This window comes from Leopardus geoffroyi, chromosome B3 (assembly GCF_018350155.1).
Source record: "Leopardus geoffroyi isolate Oge1 chromosome B3, O.geoffroyi_Oge1_pat1.0, whole genome shotgun sequence".
Lineage (NCBI taxonomy): Eukaryota > Metazoa > Chordata > Mammalia > Carnivora > Felidae > Leopardus > Leopardus geoffroyi.
Genome location: NC_059337.1, coordinates 62822023 through 62836166, shown reverse-complemented (window position 1 = coordinate 62836166; position 14144 = coordinate 62822023). Strand labels below are relative to the sequence as shown.

General features: G+C 53.3%; 1 long non-coding RNA gene across 1 annotated transcript; it reads left to right on the top strand.

Moving 5' to 3' along the window:
- Positions 1-7282: 7282 nt before the first annotated feature.
- On the top strand, positions 7283-13423 carry LOC123583170. Its single transcript, XR_006704758.1, has 4 exons — positions 7283-7554; positions 10162-10209; positions 11322-11329; positions 13030-13423. It is a non-coding gene; the product is annotated as an uncharacterized LOC123583170 (long non-coding RNA).
- The last annotated feature ends 721 nt before the right edge of the window (positions 13424-14144 follow it).

The window sequence follows — 14144 nt, the reverse complement described above, 5'->3', positions numbered from 1 at the left end:
GCCCCCTAAGGCCCTGGTGGTCTGGCCCCCAAGCTTCCCACCACCTACCCCACACCGTGTTGTTGGACCTGGGAGGCCTGCACAGCACCAGCCTGAGATGGAGCGACGCAGCAGCTGAGACCTAATGTTCTCCATCATCTTTGGCTCTCAAACCAGGTCCGGGGGCAGTGGGGTGTAGATACAGGAGGCTACAGGGGTGAGGCAATGTCGGCTGTGCCCCTCACCCCTGTTCCCAGCCAGGGTCAGGGCAGGACAGCGGCAGGGAGCAAGGAAGCCCAGGTAGCAATCCGGCCATCCCATAGGGAGGGTGACACCCCCCCTCTTCTGGAAGGGCCTGCAGGGAGAGACCCTCCTAACCTAGTGAAGGTCTCCAGGCCCATCGGGCTGCAGGCGCACATTTTCTAGGACAAACCAGTGATCAGATAGGGCCCCACAGTTGCTGGCCGTGTGCTTGCCAAATGTTACTCACACAATACGTCGTCCCTCAGAGCAGCCCCTACATTCTTCTAATTTCTCCAGAGTCTGAAGTTTGCTTGTCTGCTCCCCAAATGGACAGAGGCTCTCTGAGGGCAGAAATGGTATACCGAGTGCCTCCAGATCCCCAGGGCCCGGCATAGTGCCCTTATAAACTACAGACCCTCCCCAAGCGCTCGCAGAGCAGATACAGGAGGGAATAACCCGCGCTATCCTGTGCGTGGCTGTGGGTGTCCTATGTATGTGCTTTGACTGCCTTTCTCTCCACCCAGAAACACACGCAGCGCTGAGTAGTGGTAAAGGCCCCTATGAGGGGTAAAGAAAGGACCCCTGTCTGGTGGGAGACACCATGTCTCTGTTACTCCATGCCACCACTAGGGGACAGCAGAGTCACAAATCCTGATGAGGTGTGGGCTCTCTTCCCCTTCTTCCCTCCAGCTCCCCAGCTCCTCTCCCTCAAGTCTCTGTAATCCCCAGACTGGAGAACTCCCAACTCCGCCATCTTAGAGAAGCTACACAGTTGTAGAAGCCTTATTTTATTGATGAGAAGGGCCAGAGAGATAGCACCACCTGCCCAGGCCACACTGCCTTTTGTGTCACAGGTGAGACTAGGAGCCAAGGCGCCTGCCACCCAGCTGTGCACTTTCCTGCCCCTCACCCCCAGGTGGCCCCCAAAACATTGTTTCTGCAGATACTTCGCTCTGTGCCCGCCTCTTCCCTGCGCTGAGGCGGACCCATTGTCCTGGCACCTCAGCCATGGGTCCTGGTCCTCTTCCCTGGCTCCCTCTCGGGTGGCCTGCCAGCTGGGCCCGTGGCCACACACCTGGAGTGGGCTGTATTTGGGTGGTATTCGTGGTCTGTGGTATACATACCCAGAGCCCATCCTGAGGACAAGATGGCTGCAAATCTGGGGATTGTCACTGAGGAGGAAAGAGGAGAGAGGCCTGCAAGGGAGGAAGGGACTCTCTGGACCACGCACCAAGACTGGGAGCCCAGATCTGACAGAGACCCCACTCCTGGGCCTCATTCACTGTTTCCAGACTGGCTGCCCCTGCCCAGGGCTGATTAATAAAACGTAAGCACTCCAGTCCTTGCCCTTCCTCAACCTTGACATAAGATGGGTCAGAGTGGGATGGGGGAGTCCGAATTAATTTCACTTTCATTGACTATATGACTTTAGGGCAGTCCCTTATCGCTCTGGTCCTCATCTGTAAAATGAGGTGTACCTACTCCTCCAAGTCATTGGCAGATGAAAGGAAATGACACGTCTTATCTATATCTGGAACAACACGCCTCCCAGAGTCAAGCTCAACATAGTTTTCTTCTTGCCTCCGGGAACCGTGATAGCCACCTCGTGGATGCTACCACTACAGCATCCTTTGAGGGGCCCCAAAGGCTGCCTCCTGCCAGCCTGCTGGGATCTGAACACACTGAAGACTTCTGAAGTGTGAGGCCCACTTGTGACCTGATAGGGAGATCCTGAGGCACCCCCTCAGCATCCTCTCTGAGCCTCCCTTCATGATGACCCCTGCCCAGCAAATCCTGTAAGGCCAGGCTCCTGCCCCACCCCCTGCAGGGAGTTCACCTTGACTGCTCCCCTCCCTCATGCCTCGTCCCCTCTGAAGTCCCAGGCTCTGGCTGCCATCTCTGGCCAGCTAGCGCCGATGCTGCCAGAAGCAGTCCCCGTGCTTCACCTGCCTCTGGATCCCACCAGGCCCAGTTCCAGGCTCACATCCCAGTGTCTGGGAACCATTCCGGGCTAGGGCCAAACCCTTAGAGATCACTGGGCCCACTTTCCCCACTCTGGGTGGGTGGTTGAGTATTGAGGAGGAGGGCGGGCAAGGCTGGATTACATGAGCACCCAGACAATAGGCAGGTGACCCTCCAAATAGGGAGAGTCAAGAGCGTGGCTTAAAGTCTCCTGGGTTTCCTTTCCTGCAAACCCACTCTCCATCAGAGCCATTCCTGGCCCAAGAAACTGCTTTCCTGCCTCCTCCTGACCTGGGATCTATGCAAGGCGATGCAAGCCTCTCAGGGCAGACCAGGCCCAGCCCTGGGTGGGGAGGACTCAGAGTACATGAAGTAGGGCCAGGACACGCTCTGGGCAGGCTGCAGCCACGGGGGCAGTCTGGGCCTCGCCTTTCCCCAGAACACGCATGCCAGAGCAGGGTGGGGCTGAAGCCCTTTAAGGCATCAGGAGGCAAAAGGCTGATCTGGGGACCCAGTCCTCCATTCTGCTTTCCAGGGCACACCCAAGGCTGGGACATCACATGCCTTCCAGCTCCTGGCCCAGCAGTGAGAGATGAAGCCCCGGGTTCTCCCTTGTTTGGGGCTCTCTTCTCCATGACGGGTGCAAAGGTGACTCACAGTGTTCTCCCAGGACCCAGGACCCACCCCTGCCCCCAGCCCCTAGCCCAGAGCTGCCCACAACCAGAAGCCGAGTGCCACCCTGTCAAGAGCTGGCCCACAACATTAACGTTAACGGGGTATCTACTGCGTACTTGACCTGGCCGAGGCAATGAGGGAACCGAGAGGCAAGGATCCAGACTCCACCTTACCGGCACTTGCCAACACCAGGCCATGTTAGCCTGAAGCCAGGGCAGCACAGGGCACGGGCCAACCGAGGAATTTTCCGACTGAGCCTCAAGGGGATGAGGAAGACTCAGCAAGGGGGTGGTTGTGAGAGGGCATCCCGTGAATGCATGATGGCAAGCGCAGTGGCACAAGCGGGGGGCTGTGTTCAGATCCCGGAGGGAGGGGTCTGGGCCAGACAGAGCAGTGGGAGTCCAGGGAAGAGTGAGCAAGGGAGCCTCAGGAGGCCTTAGAGCATCAGCATGGGGGAGGGGGCATGGAGTAGAGAGGGGAGGAGTCAAGACAGCATCCAGGACTCAGGCCTGGGGGTCCTCACGAATGTGGGGAACAGGCCAGGCTTGCCTGCATGCACCCAGGGGCTCTTTCCTCTGGGCAGGCAAATAGGTTGGAATGCTGGCATGGGACAGACAGGTTCTCCCCCCACTTGAAGCTCATCACAGGGGCCTCTCATGGGGGTGAGGTGTGGGTGGGGTCATACCCTCTAGACATAGGGAAGAGGTCTGGCCCAGTTTTGAAGAATAGAAAGAAGGACAGAAGCCCGACAGAAGGCAGAGGGCTTGTTGAGAGGTGACCTGTCCCACTGAGAAGAGGGAAGGTGCCTTTGGAATGGCCAGGGCTGACATGCCCCCTCTCCAGGTGGCGTCACCCAACCTGGATGCTTCAAGGCAGCAGAGGACAACCTGGGTGAAAGCACGTTCCATGGTCACCACAGGGAAGAGGAAGCAGCCACAGGCTGGAGAGAGAAGTACAGTGACCAGTTGTCCCAGCTTGCCCGGAACTGACTCCATTTTAGCACCGGAAGTCTTGAGTCCAGAACACCCCTCAGTCTTAGGCAAACCTGGAAGTTTGGTCACCTTAGGGGGAAGGAGGGCATTGGAAGAAGCTGGGGCTGGGGGGAAATGTCTCAGGAGGCTCTCAGTAAAATACTCAGTGATGCCAGAAGCCAAAAGTGGTGATATGTCCCGCAGAAAGATCTCAGTGTGCACAAGGGCAGGAATGATGAGGCCAGGAAGTCAATAGCTCATCAGTGCTAATACTGACAATAATGAGAACACCACGCACTTACAAACAGCACTGCCAAAGGCCTCACACCTGTGATGTCATTTGATCTCACCGAGCTTTGAAATCTGTGAATTAGCCAGGGCAGGTGTTATTAGCTTCTTTTTGGAGATCAGGGTCAGTGACTTGCCCAGAAGTCTCCGTGGTAGGGTGGGGTCTCCCCACTGCACCTGTGCTGAATCACTGAGGCCGATGCCCAGCTCTGCACACTCTCTCCAGCCCGTGCCCAAGACCAGCCACCTTTGCCCTGTTGCCGGGAGAAACCTGTCCATCCAAACTGTGTAAAGAAAGACGCCTGGTCCTCCTGCCTCCCTCCCCACCCTACAGAGCAGCCCAGGAGCAGGGTGCCTTGCTGGCTCTGCTGACAGGCATGAAGGGTCGTAGAGAGTGACATCCTGTCTTCATTGCCAGTCAGCACCCTCCCCAAGACCCCCCACCCACAGCTTCTACCACTATGGGAGACTCCCTTTGGCCTCTCCTCTCCTCAAGGCCAGACGCTCCCCCCAGAAAGGTCTCTTCTTGCTCCTCAGAGTCCTTTCCTCTATACTCGTGACTTTCTGGCAAGGAAGACCACCTCTCTCAGCCAGACAGTGTGTCCAATCACTTGGTGGGCGGTCATTATCTCTAAGGCACAGTACCCAAGGAAAGAGGGGACACACCCACAGTTGAGGCTCTGCTCACCTACATCTTAGGGTTGGGAAGGGAGAATCCACAAACAGCATCCTCTGCTGCAAATTCGCTCTGCCTTGTCCGCCACTGCTACGCACATCCTCCCCTACGGCAGGCCTCCTGTCCCCCCCAGACCGCTCAGCCTGTCCTAACTTCTGTGTCCACCCCTTCAAAACAGGCCTACCTCCTCTGCCCGAGCAAGGCCTCCTTGCCTCCTACCACCTGCCGGTAGGACCTGGATCCCCAGCTCAGACCCTGACTCCAGAGATGGTGAGAACTGAAACTGGAGCCCAGGGCATTGGGCCCCCACTGCCCTCCTCAGCCCTGCAGCCCCACTGTCCCTTTGGAGGTCCCTGAGGATGCAGGCCTCTCCTTTCAGTTTGCTGCCAAAGACTGGGGGTGGAGGTGGGGAAGTCATGCCACCAGGGTCCCCGAGAGGGAAAAGGAGGATTCCCAGAAGAGGAAGGCTTGCAGGGCGGCCGAGGCCGGGCGCAGGGGTGAAGTGTGGGCTGGAGGGTGGGACGCTGCAGGCACCACACCTCTGTAAACTTCCCAGGACTCTGGCTGCCCTCTGTGCCCTGGAGCCCTGAAGGCGCACAGTTGTGTGCATGAAACCCACCTTCCCATGAACCAAAGCCCTTTGCCCATAATGTTACCAGAGCAGGCCGGATATTTTCAGAAGAGCATTCCTGAAAGGAAAGACAATGTAGAGAGAAGAGGCCTGGGCGCTAGATGGGGTGGCCCTGATTGGGACTAACTACACCCTGGCTGGGTGACCTCAGGCAAGTTTCTTAACCTCTCTGAGTCCCGGCTTTTTTTTAATCTACAAAAGAGGGAGAGGGGGGGAAATAATAACACCTTTCTCCAAGAGCTGATATGAGATCACTGATAGTGTAAAAGAACCTGACACAGAAATACTTTCCTTTCCACCATGGAAATAAAGGAGAATCACTTTTTCCTTCCCTCCATGTCTCAAATCATTTTCTGATGTGGTTATGTTACTTCTGTTTTTACAGCTTTTAACAGAGACCAAATCAACATACCATAAACTGCCCAAACTGTGCGATTTGTTATGTGCCCCATGTACACTCCATGAAACCATCACCACAATCAAGATAACAAACATACCCATCAAAACCAAGTATCCGAGTGTCCCTTCTAATGCTTCTCCTAACCTCCCCCCAGTTCCCACCACACTGTCCCCAGGCAACCACTGATCTGCTGTCATTAGTTCACATTATCTAGAATTTTACAAAATTTTAGAATTTTCTAGACGGAACTGCACACCGTGTATCCTCCACGTCCCACATCCTGCACTCAGTGGAATCGTTTTGAGATGCAGGCGTGTTTTGGCGTGTATCAGCAGTTCGTCCCTTTTGACTGCTGAGTGGTATTCCATTGACTGCGGGCACCACGGTCTGTTCAGCCATTCAGCCTATTGACAGACATTTGAGAAATCCCCAGTTTTTAGCTACTACAAAGCTGCCGTGAACATTCAAGTATAATCCTTCGTGAGGACCTGTTTGCATTTCCCTTTGGTACGTTACTTTTTTTTTTTTTTTTTTAATTTTTTTTTTCAACGTTTATTTATTTTTTTTGGGACAGAGAGAGACAGAGCATGAACGGGGGAGGGGCAGAGAGAGAGGGAGACACAGAATCGGAAAAAGGCTCCAGGCTCTGAGCCATCAGCCCAGAGCCTGACGCGGGAAAAAGGCTCCAGGCTCTGAGCCATCAGCCCAGAGCCTGACGCGGGGCTCGAACTCACGGACCGCGAGATCGTGACCTGGCTGAAGTCGGACGCTTAACCGACTGCGCCACCCAGGCGCCCCGGTGTGTTACTTTTTAAAAATGAGTTTTAATGGGGCGCCCAGATGGCTCAGTCAGCTGAGTGATTTCAGCTCAGGTTAGGGTCTCACGGTTCGTGAGATGGAGCCCTGTGTGAGGCTCTGAGCTAGTAGCACAGAGCCTGCTTGGGATTCTTCCTCTCTCTCTTTCTCTGTCTCTCCCCCCCCCCCCCCCCCCCCCCCCCCGTTCTCACTCTCTTCAAAATAAAGAAATAAAGTTTTTTTTTAAAGGTGAATTTAGGGGCGCCTGGGTGGCTCAGTCGATTAGGCATCTGACTCTTGATTTCGGCCCAGGTCACGATCGCACCGTTTGTGGGTCCGCGCTGACATTGTGGAACGTGCTTAGGATTCTCTCTCTCTGCCCCTCCCCGCCCCCAAAGTAAATAAACTTTTTGAAAAAAATGACTTTAATGCAGTTCAGGTGCAGCCCGTTCATCCAGGCCCTTTACAGGAAGGCCTGGCAACAGTGGCTGTTTTAACTCCGGCTTCCTCTTGCATACTTCCGATTCCACGTGGTTCTTGTTCTCCTTGATTGAAACGGCCGACGGAGCCCTTTCATCTAGCTGGGGGCGGAAGTGTTAGCATGCGTCAGTTCGGGCCAGCATTGTGAGCCCAAGGGCTGCCAAGGTTTGGGACTTTCCTTGGTTCTATGGCATCTCCTTACCAGACTGATGGGGTAAAGTTTCCATCTTCCCCACCTGCCCCCCACCTACACACCCACACCCACATCACACATCCTGCTTCCACCTGCTCTTTGCCCAGATTAAGATTAGCCCATCCTCCCTCATTCCTCCACACCCTCTGCCTCTGATCCTCCCAGTGTCCCTGGCCCGTCCAGCCTCCCCACCCTATACAAATACACCTGAAGTTAGACGGAGCCTCAGGCTTACTCCCGCTCCTTGCTCTGTGCTCTCAGGTAAGGATCTGCTGGCTGTGGACCGGGGACAGGAGGGGCTCTCTGTGAGAGTGTGTTGTGGGTCTGTGTGGCTGTGCTTTTTCTGAGGATGAGTGTATGTGTACTCAGTTGGTATCTGTGCCTCTGTTTCTGTCTGCGTGGGTGTCGTCCATCTGTGTGTGTAGGTCTGTGTCTCTCATGAGCACAATGTGGGTCTATGGGCTGTGTGTCAGTGTATCTGCATACGTGCCTGCCCACCTGCCCTGCGGCCACCGCAGGCCCAGCTCCCGTGCCTCTGTCATGCCAGGCAGAGGGGTTTCACTGAGGGCTGAAGGGATTGCATTTGTTCCCTTTCAGAGGAACTTACACACCAAACTCCTGTCCTTCAAGCATCGTGGCCTGAATCGGGGAGAGAAAGTCCAAGTCTTGTCTTGTTTTTCTTAATTGAAGTTTATTTTATTTCTTTTTTTTTTTTTTAACATTTATTTACTTTTGAGAGACAGAGAGCATGAGCTGGGGAGAGGCAGAGAGAGGGAGACACAGAATCTGAAGCAGGCTCCAGGCTCTGAGCTGTCAGCACAGAGCCCGACGCGGGGCTCAAACTCACAAACTGCCAGACCATGACTTGAGCAGAAGTCGGACGCTTAACCGACTGAGCCACCCAGGCACCCCTCTAATCAAAGTTTAATTGACATAGCATTATATTAGTTTCAGGTGTACAACAGTTTGTACCTTTTGGCCCTCTGCACCCACTTTGCACTTCCCCCTCACCCTCACCCCCTCTACCTGACTGCCACCAACCACCAGGTAGTTGTCTGTGTCTATGAGCTCTGGGGTTTTTGAGGACTTTTGATTTTGGCTTTGGTGTTGGCCCTTGTTTTTTTTAGATTCCACGTATCAGTGAGATCATATGGTATTTGTCTTTCTCAGACTTATTTCACTTAGCATAACGCCCTTAAGGTCCATCCAACCTGTTGCAAATGGCAGCATTTCTTTCTTTTTTATGGCAGAATAATATAACCCTATACATGTACATTTTCTTTATCCATCTATGGACACTTAGGGTGCTTCCGTGTCTGGCTACTGTAAATAATGCTGCTACAAACATGGGGTGCAGATATCTTTCCCAGCTAGTGTCTTCGTTTTCTTTGGATAAATACCCAGAAGTGCAATTTTTGGATCTTGTGGTAATTCTATTTTTAATTTTTTGAGGAACCTCCATACTATTTTCCACATTGGCTGCACCAATTCACATTCCCACCAATAGTACCTGACAGTTTCCTTCTCTCCACATTCTTGCCAACACTTGTTATTTCTTATCTTTTTGGTAATAGCCCTTCTGACAGGTGTGAGGTGATAGCTCATTGTGGTTTTGAGTTGCATTTCCCTGATGATTAGTGACGTTGGGCACCTTTTCACGTATGCGTTGACCATCTGTATGTCTTCTTTGGAAAAATGTCTATTCAGATCTGCTGCCCATTTTTTAACAGGATTGGTTTTGTTTCCTCCAAGGCCTGTCTTTTCTCCTTCTTCCAACCTAACTGGCCCTAAGGTTGTCCTTATCACTCCCTTCCCTAACCCCAACCTCATGAATCGCTTCCAGACTCATTACTCACCAAGGGGAAGGATCAAGGGTAAGGAACAACCTTGGGCATAGCTCAGAGGCTGACATCTGCTGAACATTGGTGGTACAAGTAGAAGCCAACAAAAGCAGATGACTCAAGAGGTGCAAGGGGCTGGGGCTGTTGAATTAGGGGTGCATGTGTGTGTGTGTGTGTGTGTGTGTGAACATTTGTGCTTGCATGTTCACCAACTATATGAGTACCAGAGAGCCCTGGTGTTACGTATTTGGTCCTTTGGTCATATACTATAGTCTGACTTGTGGGTCAGAAAAAAAATGAATGTATTGTGTGTGCACAGGGTCCAGTCTGGGGTTGTCCATTGTGACCTGTGTGCCCAAGCAAGATGAAGCCAGGCACCAGGGCATATCAGCAGCTCCATCCAATGAGAGTGCACTTGCTGGAGAATGGCTAACTGGCTCAGACCCCAAGCCTCCCACGAACTTCCAACCCCGATGGGAGGAGGTAGAAACAAGCAGCTAGGGCCCTGGAAGGCTTTCCATTCCCTTGTGCTGAATCCCCCAGAGGCCCCTACAACCCCATCCTGCTCTTCTCTGGGACTACACTGCTCTCATCAAGCCTCCCTCTCCCACCTTTATGCCAGGTGTCTATTACAGGGACAAGAATCTATAGGGACTGGGTACCATGGCCTGACACATGGAAGACACACACGCATAACATGACTGACCTCGACCAAGTAGAATCGTATTAATACAGGATTGTGAGTCTGGGGGTGGTTCTGGGGTCATATGTGAGGGTGTAGGGTTTAGGGACCAGTGCATGATACTTTGATATCTCTGTCTATCCACCATGTGACTGAACCCATTGGGTCCATTCAACACCAATGCCTGGCACCTACTCAGTGCCCAACTCCATAGTGGGTACGAAGCTAAGTCAGCGGGAACAGTTTTATCCTTTGAAAGGGTTGTGTGTATACATTCCTGGGAGGGAAGAAGGAGTGGCTGAGATTTGGATTACAGCAAACTAAACTTGACTTGTTGACTCACAGGTGTTCCTTTTGTCACTCCCTGTGCTTGCTGTATCAGGATGGAGTCAGGTAAGTGGCTGGGAGGCTGTGGGGTGAAGAAGGAAGGAGAGTGGTGAAGGCAGAGGCCATCAGTCAACCATATCTACTGCATGCCAAGAATGTGTGTTTGCATGAAAGTGGTGGAGGGTTCCAAAATGAAAACAATTTCTTATATTTTGTAGAATACTTCACAGTTTAAGAAACATGCTCCTACATCCTTCATCTCACTAAATCTTGAACCTCAGGGGTAAAACAGACAGATGCTTTTCCCGTTGTACACACAAGGCCCAGGGAAATTAGGGATCATGCTCAGGCTGAGTTTGTGGAGATATGGAGGGTCTGGAGCCAAGAACTCAGTTCATGGCAGCTGTGCCCTTGGCTCTTCTCAAAAGGAACAAAAGACTATCCTGGCCCTAAGAAATAGAAATCTCATGGAGCAGATGATTCCCACCAATGGAGCACTTCAGAACACTCAGGACCCCTCAGATTGGTCACTGCAGAATGAGCCCTCTGGACCCAAAGTGGGCATACAGGGCAGGGTCAGGATGGCCCAGTATTAGCATACTTCCCACAGGAAGGCCCAGAAAATCAAGCAAGAAGGATTTCCAAGTGGGAGGAGACATGAGCAAAGGCTAAGAGCTGGGACCAGAAGGTCAAAGCAGGAATACACCAACAACCAAGGGTCTGAGCGGAGACTCGGTTGGGGAAAATAGGATTTGGGGATTTGGGGGAGGGGATGGATGGGGAGACAAGGTAGGTCCTGTCGGGAGGTGGAAGCAGAAGATTCAGGATTTGTCATTGTGGAGTGCCTCCCTTAGTGTTGTGGAATTTGGCCCGGGTTGAGAGGGCAGACAGCTGACATACTGGGGCTAAGAACACACACTTCCTGACCACCATCCGCTGGAGGACTCAGCCAGCTCTCAAGCAAACGGGGACACACAACTGAGCTTTGTTCTGATTTTCAATATATCTGTATCTGTTGTTGAGAGAAGGAGGGATGGTCAGGCAAGTGACCAAGTCTGAGGAGCCTTTTTGGGGCTGGGGGGTGGTGACCACAAAATCAGCACCAGGGAAAGAACAGGTATCTCACTGCAGAACCAAATGACCAAAGCCGCTGCTTTTTCTCCTTTCCTCTCCCACAGGTCCGAAGGTAGCAAATCTCTCCAGCTGTCTCCCCTTTTTCCTCCCCGCTGCTATGTCCTCCAGACCTCTAGCCCCCTTCCTAGACCTTCAGGGGACAACCATGACCTTCCTGAAATGAAGAGTAGGGAGCAGGCTCGGCCATCAGCCCCGCTGGCAAGCAGGCAGGGGCACTGCGGTGTTCCTCCACCCCCTGCCGGCTGCAGCCTTCTCCTCGGCTCCTCTCCTGTTTTCCCATCTGTCTCTCCTGCTTCCTCACATCCCCTCCCCATCTCAGCCTCTCTCCTGCTGCTTCCCCGCCTGTTCCATGTTTCTCTGCTTTCCTGACTACCCCCACAGCCTCCCTGGGTGGCTGGCTTGCTCCCAAACCCCAACCACACTGCAGGGCCCCAATGACCTGCCTCTGCCAGAGAAGAGAGGCTGCCCACCGCCCACCCTCCACTGGCTACCACCAGCGGACCAGGCTCCTAGGCCTGGAACTGGCCCCACTGCAAGGAGAGCCATAGAAGGGAAGGCAGGCGGGGTGGGAAGTGGCTGTTTCCAGGCATCGCTGAGCCTGGAGGAGGAAGGGGCTGCTCTAACATGGTCACAGGAAGGCCCCTGGCCCTGGAGCCTGCATCTTCCTCGCCAGTGCCAAGCCTTTATTTGGGCCTCAGAGAAAGAAGCAGATTAGGGATAGGGGCAGACCCCACCCCTACCCCCTCAGGGCTCCAGGCCCCCCAGTGCTCCAGCACCAGAAGCAAGGTGGTTGGTGTCTCTCTTCTCTTCCCTGGGCCTGTGGCAAGAGGCAAAGAAACTCCTCTGGCCCTGGAGCCTCAGGAGTGGTTCCAGCAAAGACAGAAAGTTAAGTCACACTCTTTCCGGCCTCTTCTGGCTGAGGCAATAAAGCCTTGATTTTACTATTTTTATTCTTCCTGGTTTCTTGAGTCTGGCACCTACTCAGGGACAGGCATGGGCTCACACACGCACCCACTGTCATGCACACACAACGATGCACATGCACCCATATGCACGTATCTGTGTGCACAGCAGGCATGTGTATGTACCCACCCATGCACATGTACACAGATATAACTATTTGCACATAAACGGAGAACACACCATTGTACCTACACATAGACACACACACACTGTACTTACATAGAGAACGTGTACACCCTCACTTTGCTCCCTCCCACTTTTGGTCTCCTCCCACCCTCCCACCCTCCAGACAGCTACCCTTGTCTTCCTCCTCAAATCCTGCATCTCCCCTAACCCTGCCTTTTGTTGCCTCTTTGTCCCTGGCCCTCAGTGTAAGCTCCTTTATAGCCCCACCCTTACTTGTCAGTAGTCATCCCGCAGTTCCTAGCCTGGCAAAATCTCTAATCACTCTGTAAGGGTTCCTGGGTGAGAGAAGGGAGAAGATGAGATAATTCTGCTTCTTACATACAGATGAAAGAAACCAAGGTCCAGGGAGTGGGAGTCATATCTTGACTCAAGGAATAGAAACGACTGAATCTAGGTTCCTCCGCTTTTGTCTGCTTAGTGCTCTGGCTTCATCCCTTGCAGTCCCTGCCTTCCAGCCCTCCACCACGATCCCCTGCTAGTGCCCAGGAACCCAGAGTTCTCTACAACAGAGGATGAAGGGAAGGGTGGGGAAGAGGGAAGTTGATCTTGGGAAAGACTGGCACTGACCTCTGATTCTAACATTGTTCATTTGGCTTTCCACAGGGGCACTGCCATGGTGGTGGCCATGGCCCGGGGCCCTGTTGTGGGGAAAGGCACCCCCCTGGCCATGGCCCTGGGCACTGTCCTGGGGGGAGCCACTGCCCAGGGCCCTGTGGGCACCCCCCTGGCCATGGCCCAGGGCACTGTCCTGGGGGAAGCCACCCCCCAAGGCCCTGTGGGCACCCCCCTGGCCATGACCCAGGGCACTGTCCTGGGGGAAGCCACCCCCCAGGGCCCTGTGGGCCCCAACCTGGTCCACCTCACTAAGGAAGCAGAAGAAAGAGGATACAAGAATGGGGAGTGTGAGTGGGTTGCCCTGCTGACCTGGCATGGAGCCTGAACCAGAATCTCCTCTTTCTAATAAACAGCCTCCCAGAAGCCATGTTTTACTCTTAAAGAGTCTGTCTTCCTTCATATCCAACTTGGTACCCAAGTGGCCTGGTGGCCTCTAGTTATACAAATGAGCACCCAGCCAGGCACTCTCAGAAGCTTGGCTCCCATGGTGCCCATAGCATATGCTTGTATAAGTCCACCCCTCCTTTCCTTTTCACTCTGGCCCTCTCCCTTCAAACAGTCTCAACTGTGTCCTCATCATTTAACCCCGTCATATACACTGACCTGGACCTGACGGACCTTCCAAGGTTCCATCTAGATGTCTCACTGTACAGATCAAAAGCCCTCAACAGATCCTTACTGTCCAGATGTATTTCTCACCATTCTCTGAAAAGACATTGAACTCTCCAACCTCCTTAACTTTACCTATTTCATCACCACCACCCCTTCCCACTCCCAGTTCAAGAATACCTTCCCTCTCAGCCAGGTGAAACTCCAGCATCAACATGAAGCCTTCCCTAAAGCCCATTAGGAGGAGAGAGGTCCTCTTTGTACACTGTCCCCTTCTGTGCAGCTTATACCATCACATGGGCCTGACCACACCCTACCCACTTAGCACCAACTTATGATCTGGCTTTTTATATCTCCAGCCAAACTGTAAGCTATTCAAGGCAGGCCCACCACTTCTACATATACCTCTAGATTCTCCCACTCCATCTGCTAGTGACCTATGCCTTGCATAGAGTGGCATTTGCACATAACTTAGGGACATCTATATTCTAAAT